This window comes from Megascapheus bottae, chromosome 5, assembly GCF_031878675.1.
Source record: "Megascapheus bottae isolate mThoBot1 chromosome 5, mThoBot2.hap1, whole genome shotgun sequence".
NCBI classification, from domain to species: domain Eukaryota; kingdom Metazoa; phylum Chordata; class Mammalia; order Rodentia; family Geomyidae; genus Megascapheus; species Megascapheus bottae.
In genome coordinates, this window is record NC_143513.1 from 2,421,623 (window position 1) to 2,428,867 (window position 7,245).

Sequence of the window (7,245 nt, forward strand, 5' to 3'; positions counted from 1 at the left end):
TTACAATCTGCATTGATTTCATGCACACTTATGCAAACAGGTAAGACATATGCATTCTAATGTTGAGTCAAACAGGGTTGTTGCTGGGCATGGTGGCTCATGCCTGTGATCCTAGCTACTCAGGAGGCTGAGAGCTGAGGATCAAGGTTCAGAGCCAGCCCAGGCACAAAAGACCTGAGACTTGTAAAATTGGAATTGGGGCTTGGCTCAAGGGTAGGCAGTAGCCTTGAGCTGAAGAGCTCAGGGATAACGCCCAGGAAGAGTTCAAGCCCCATGACCTGCCCTTCCACCCAAAAAAGAGGGTTGTTATTTAAAATTGTGGAACAGATTGCCAAATTGTCCCTGATAAAGGCTGGAGGCATTTCTATTTTCACCATCCCTTTAAATTCAGTGGCCATTTAAAAATTATGTGTATATTTTATCATATTTAAGTAGATGTACAAAAGAATCACCATTCAACAGTGTCATCTTTCTATCTCTCTCAAACTACACCTTCCCTCACTTTTCTTAATTTCGTAGGAGTGCATTGACGTTTTACTGCATTTCCTTTCCAGTTCTCATCTTCAATGTTTATTTAAAATACTTTTAGCCTGGAGCCAGTGGTTCACACCTGTAATCCTAGCTACTCAGGAGGTTGAGAATTAAGGATTACAGTTCAAAGCCAGCCTGAGCAGGAAAGTCCATGAGACTCTTACCTCTAATTAACCACCAGGAAACAAGAAATAGCACTTTGATTCAGTGTAGCAGAGTGCTAGCCTTGAGCAGAAGAGCTCAGGGACAGGGCCCAGGTCCTGAGTTCAAGCCCCATGCCAAACCAAAAAAATCCAAAAAACCTTTTAATTGCTTGCCTTCTACTTAATAAAATATAACACAATAAATTCTTTCAGTCATTTTAATCACAAACTTAATTTTAAATTGGTCATTTGATTCAAATTTTGGCTGAAAATTTATATTCCAAGATACCCATCTATACAATCTTCATTTATTTCACTTTTAAGAAAGTCCACATTCTGACATTGTTTTTAGTAGTTAACAGTACATCATTATCTATCATATATATGAACTGTAAACAAGAGGTAACAGCAACTTGTAGAAACTGGTTTTCTTCAAGGTTTCCTGTGTGGTAGGCACCTGACATACTGTAGAAAAGGGCCTTGTGTGGTGTCCTCATCTCCCTGCTGCGATTTGGGCTGTTTTGCATGACCAGAAATGGAGCTGAAGAGACTTCGGGGTGGGAGGGAAAGCGGCTCCTGCCCCATGGGTGTCTATTTTCTGTCCCCACCTGTGCTCCTATCTGATCAGGCTAGAGACAACAAAAAGATATATAGTAAAAACAAAACAAAAAAATACCCAATATATAGATTTCTATAGAATTTTCTTTTTTTCCTTTCTTGTTATTGATTTTTGCTGCAATAAACACTCTTATTTCAGTCACAGCAAGAAACAAAAACCCAAACAAACAGAAAGCCCCTCTGAAAAGAGTAGAGAACAAAATGGTTGACACCCCCTCCCCCCAAAAAACGAGGAAGGTGGGGAGGGAAAGGGAGGGGTCTTGTGTTGCTTCTTAAATAGGACTGAAGATTAACACTGAAAAAATCAAGAGATGAAGCCCAACCCTTTTCACAATGCAAACCCTCCGGTATTTCCGCCTCTTGTGGGTTTTGTTTGAAGTTCCTTTTTCTCTTCCGGGTGCTGATACTTCTCTCCATCCTCACTTTCTTGGTGTTTTATGTTTTTGTTTGTCTGTTTAACTTTGTGTCACTACCTCATTTTGCCCCCATGTTCCTTACACACAAGCAAAATATTCCTTCAAAGGAGCAAAGAGGTGGCAGAAGACTCGCGGTGAACTGGAGGAGGACTGGAGGAGGACTGGAGGAGGACTGGAGGAGGACTGGCAGAGGACTGGAGGAGGACTGGAGGAGGACTGGAGGACTGGAGGAAGACTGGTGGAGGACTGGAGGAGGACTGGTGGAGGACTGGAGGAGGTCTGGAGGAGGACTGGAGGACTGGAGGAGGACTGGCGGTGGACTGGCGGTGGACTGGAGGAGGACTGGAGGAGGACTGGTGGAGGACTAGAGGTGACTGGCAGAGGACTGGAGGAGGACTGGAGGACTGGAGGAGGACTGGTGGAGGACTGACGGAGGACTGGAGGACTGGAGGAGGACTGGAGGAGGACTGGAGGAGGACTGGTGGAGGACTGGAGGAGGACTTGCAGAGGACTGGCAGAAGATGGAGGAGGACTAGCTGAGGACGGGAGAAGGACTGGAGGAGGACTGGTGGAAGACTGGAGGAGGACTGGCGGAGGACTGGGGGAGGACTGGTGGAAGACTGGAGGAGGACTGAGGAGGACTCATTGAGGATGGGAGGAGGACTGGAGGAGGACTGGTGGAAGACTGGAGGAGGACTGAGGAGGACTCACTGAGGACTGGAGGAAGACTGGAGGAGGACTGGCAGAGGACTGGAGGAGGATTAGAGGAGGACTGGAGGAGAACTGGAGGAGGACTGGCTGAGGATGCGAGGAGGACTGGCTCGCTCCACCACTGGCCGGGCAGTCCCTGCCTGGCCAAGTGTGGCTCTGGTTGGAGACATGGGTGTGGTGAGCCGGGAAGCCAAGCACCCTTGCACTTCAGTGCACCCCAGGAGGTCCTCTTTCTGATCGATGAAGATGGGCAAACACGGGTCTTTGCCCTGCTTTATGGAGTCTGCGGGGGCTCACTTTGCCATTCTGCCATGTTCCGGACACTCCTGCAGCTCCAGCTCATCATTCACAGTGGACGCCAACGGCCTGCCATACCGGGCAGGTTACCCCAGAAGCAGCGGGCCCTACCTGCAGCTGACACTCCTCTGGCATCCATCACCACGGGTTGGCCTCTAGAAATCACCAGATGTCTCTCTTGTCACTAAGGCCCATGGCCACCCATCACATTCTCAGAGCCCCAAGCAGGGGCAATTCCGTCGGAGAGGCAGGACTCCGGTAGGCTTCCTCTCCTCCGCCAAGACAGGTGGGTAAACCTGCGGGGAGTCAAGTTCCTGGCCATGGTTACTGGAGAAGGTGCCCAGAGGTGAGGCCAGTTGCCCCAGTGCCGAAGCAGCCCGAAGATGCCCTCGTGCCCACACATGTGGCAGTTCCAGGGATCTTCCTTTATTGCCATGTGGACAGCCCCCGACCCCACCAAGAGACCCACATACTCCACACAGAAGCACCTGCAGCAGTTGCTGTGCCCGCACACAGGCACCTCTCGCCCCCCACAGCAGACGGGGTGGTAGGATGGATGGATAGCCATGGTCTCCATACTGGTACGCACATACCAGGCAGCAGTTCTTGCAGTCCTAGCCCATTCCACCATGAACAAAGGCTGCTCCAGAGAGGCCTGGAGGCCCCCGCATGAGATGCAAATGCACCTTAGACACCAGCGTTCTCTTCTGCACTCATCAATGGTCTCCTTGACCTTGCGTACTCATCAATGATGTCCTTGACCTTGGGTGTTCATCAATGGACTCCTTGACCTTGGGCACTTATCAATGATGTTCTTGACCTTGGGTGTTCATCAATGGACTCCTTGACCTTGGGCACTTATCAGTGATGTCCTTGACCTTGGGTGTTCATCAATGGACTCCTTGACCTTGGGCACTTATCAGTGATGTCCTTGACCTTGGGTGTTCATCAATGGACTCCTTGACCTTGGGCACTTATCAGTGATGTCCTTGACCTTGGGTGTTCATCAATGGACTTCTTGACCTTGGGCACTTATCAGTGATGTTCTTGACCTTGGGTGTTCATCAATGGACTCCTTGACCTTGGGCACTTATCAGTGATGTTCTTGACCTTGGGCTTCTCGGAGGTACTCTTGGGGACCTTTTGGGTGGGGGTGGTGGTGTGTAGGCAGCTGCCTCAGGCTCCACCCACATGTCAGTGTGAACCTCCTTGTAGGGCCTCTTCCCCTCTTCCCATGGCTCCAGGACGGGGCCCCCCAGGGCTGGTACCCCGCCGGGGCCCATTCGATCATTTGCTTGTTCTGTACCTCCACAGCCTCAGCAGTGTCACTGTGGTCACTGTCGTGGCAGGCTGCCCCGCTCAGGGCTCCCTGCAGGACTTCGAGATGGCTTTTTGCTACTTAGGCTGCTGGTTGTAGGTGGCCCAGTGGAATACACTACAGAAGGAGCTCAGCGGCATCGTCTTCTCCACACACACCACTGAGAATTTGCCGTGTCTGAGCCACATGACCCAGTGAGTGGCTTCAGCCACTTGGCTCTGGCCGGTCATCCACCAGATCACAATGTGGCCTGGCCACCAGGAGAAGCCCCGAAGTTTCCCCCACACCAGCTCCCCATGTCAAAGCCGCGGCCATCCTCATACTCAGCTCATCATCAGCTGCTTTGGTGGCATTCTTGTTCCCAGCATAGGCCCCCCCGGCAGTCAGGCGTGGCTGCCACAGTGGGGGATGCAGAATCAGAGGATTGCTGCACAGCTGGTGGGCTGGCTTCCTCCACCTTCCTCCACCTGCCTCCCCCCGCCCCTCCACCCCAGATCCATGGTTTTCTTCCACAGCATTCATCACTGCAATTATCTTGGTTTTTTTCTCGGCCCATAAGGCCAGGTGCAGCCCTCTGCCGTCTGTCTCAGGTGTTCTGACATTTGTTTAAACCTAAGGCAAGTCTTTCCTTGTTCTTCCATTGAAAAACCTTTGTGTCTTTAATAGTAATTTTATATAAGCCATCGGTAAATCATACTCATTTTTTTAGCTTCCGATGGAAACTAGTTTCTCCCAAGACCAATTAGTGAATAACACTTGTCTTTAGTCTTGGAAGATACTCAAAATTCTCAGCCAATAAACAATTACTATATGCTTTCTGAATGCACAGAATCATACTACCCAAGGATTGAGGATGCTTTATAATTGGAATTCAGAGCAACACAGCTGGTTTACATGAGTCAGCATCACAACACAAGCTCTTGGTGTCTTTTTAGGGGATAATTTGAATTCTGGGAGAAGATGGCTGAAACCTTTCACAGGAACACTGCATCCACCCAAATGCGTTCAAGTGATACATTCAGGGAGAGCAGGATGTGGCAGGGGTTTTGTGGGAGAGTCGCTATCTTTCTCCTAGAAAGGTTAAATCTGAGATTGGATGGGTACAGCAGTGTCTATGGAATAAATACTACAGTTACTCATTCCTATGGACCTGAGAGGCAGAGGACATCAGACAAGAGGACAATTAGACAGTAGCCCAGGGTAAGACTATAATAAGGGAGGATTGCCTGGCTGGTGGGCTGAGAGAAGACTGAAACCTAGATGGCAGATCAGGGTTATTAAAACAGCTCAATCAGGAAGGGAGGATGGGAGAACCCCTGAATTGGAGTGTGGAGGTACAGGGTGAGGAAGTTCCCAAGTTTATGCGTGAATATATGAATCTGGACTCCTGTGTGTAGGTAGTAGAAACACTACAAATACCATTGCTGTGCACTGATGAGCAAGCACTCAATCCACGTGCCTTTCCACTTACTTCCCATCATTCCCTTGCCCTCGCTGCATCATAGAACTCGGTACCGAAATTACTGCCATGTGTTTCCCTATCCTACAATTCTTTCAGCTCACCATGTGATGAGGGCCCTCAGCAAACAGCAAACTCCTTAGGACTAGAAGAGGAGCACTATTTACGTCTTGCTCAACGTCTGGCCCACATCCTGATATGGATGAGGGCTCCACAGACATTTGTTGACTGTATTACTATTTGATCTGGGAAACTGGATACCCAGGAGAGGAAGGGGGCTGTGTGGGAGTGGCAGGAGAGAATGACTGGAGGGATGAGGCTTTGTTCACATGCAATGATTCCAAGTTTTCTTTGTCATCCTAGGCACCACACATAAGGAACTGGAAATTCAAATGCTGGGCTTACCCAAGCCACAGTTTTCTAAGGACTGAAATGAGACATAGCTTTTGCCACTTCTCATGGTTCCTTCTACATTTTACTAGTCTCTCTTTTCTCAGCATAGCCTTGTCTCCTCCACACCCCTGGATTTATACATGGGAGACTGGGATGTGATTTCTCACTTAGAAAAAGAAAGTATATTTTTGGAGAAAATGCACTGAAGGTGAGAAGCAAATGAAGGAAACAAAACACCATCAATACCACAATTCTCAAATAGCCTAAATACCAGATAGTTGTCTTGTTCTTGCTAAAATAATGTTTTCATTCAAAACCACAGTATTGAGTGGCATGAACTAAAGTCAGAACAAATTGCTAGACCTTCTAGACTAGGGTCCATACGCATGGGTTCCCCATTCCACATCAATCACTTTTCTGGATGCTTATGGTGTTTACAGTCACTTACTTTTGTAAAGAGAGTTACAGTCATCGGGATAATGGCTAGCACATATTCAATTGACTTTGCTTCCCATGGGTTAATTGATGAGCACATCTCCATGTCACATGTCACATCTCCAGGCTGGCACTAAGACCTTCTGTCTGCAGTCTAAGTCTTCCTAGCATGATGCTCTGCAAACCCTGAGTTTATTTCTCCACTATTATTTACAGAAACTGAGGAACTCAAAATAAACACATGCTACAAAAGTTTTGGGGAAATGTGGTTAAATTTTTCCCTAGAAAAATTGCAATGATTTTTTTTATTCCTATCAGCAGGGTGGCCAATTATCCATTTTCACTCCCATGGAAATAATAGTAAGAATACTAGACACACACACACACACACACACACAATTAAGATATCAAATGTCTTGTTCATCTGTTTAAATTCTTATTTTTATAATTACTGGGGGATTGATTTCACCCTATTGACTTTTCTCCATGAATGATTTATTGCTCAGGTTTTTTGGAAAAAAATTTAAATCAATTTTAAAAATTGTCTCCAAATAGCTGTACAAAGGGGTTACACAGTAGCATGTTGATGTATGTATACAATACATATTTGTATGAGTCTGATGTTCATCTTATTCTATGTCTATAATTTATGCTTTTACTTATATTCAACATGTCAATGTAGGGATACAATGCCTCCTGATCTGTCACCTCATCCATCATTCTCACCATCTGTCCTAACCCCACCCATCTCCTCAAGTTTCCTACCTCCTTTCCCACATATGTACATTGAATATTAACACCATGTTTTCCCAGCATTCAAAGAATGATTTTTATGGTGATAATGATTTTATCTCATTTGTACATTTATTTAGAACTAAAGTTTATGAGATTATGTGATAATTAAATATACCAATTATAAATTTA

General features: G+C 46.9%; 1 pseudogene; it reads right to left on the reverse strand.

The window, feature by feature from the left end:
* Positions 1–2,928: 2,928 nt before the first annotated feature.
* Positions 2,929–4,580, reverse strand: LOC150062721 (DNA (cytosine-5)-methyltransferase 3A-like; annotated as a pseudogene).
* Positions 4,581–7,245: the final 2,665 nt, after the last annotated feature.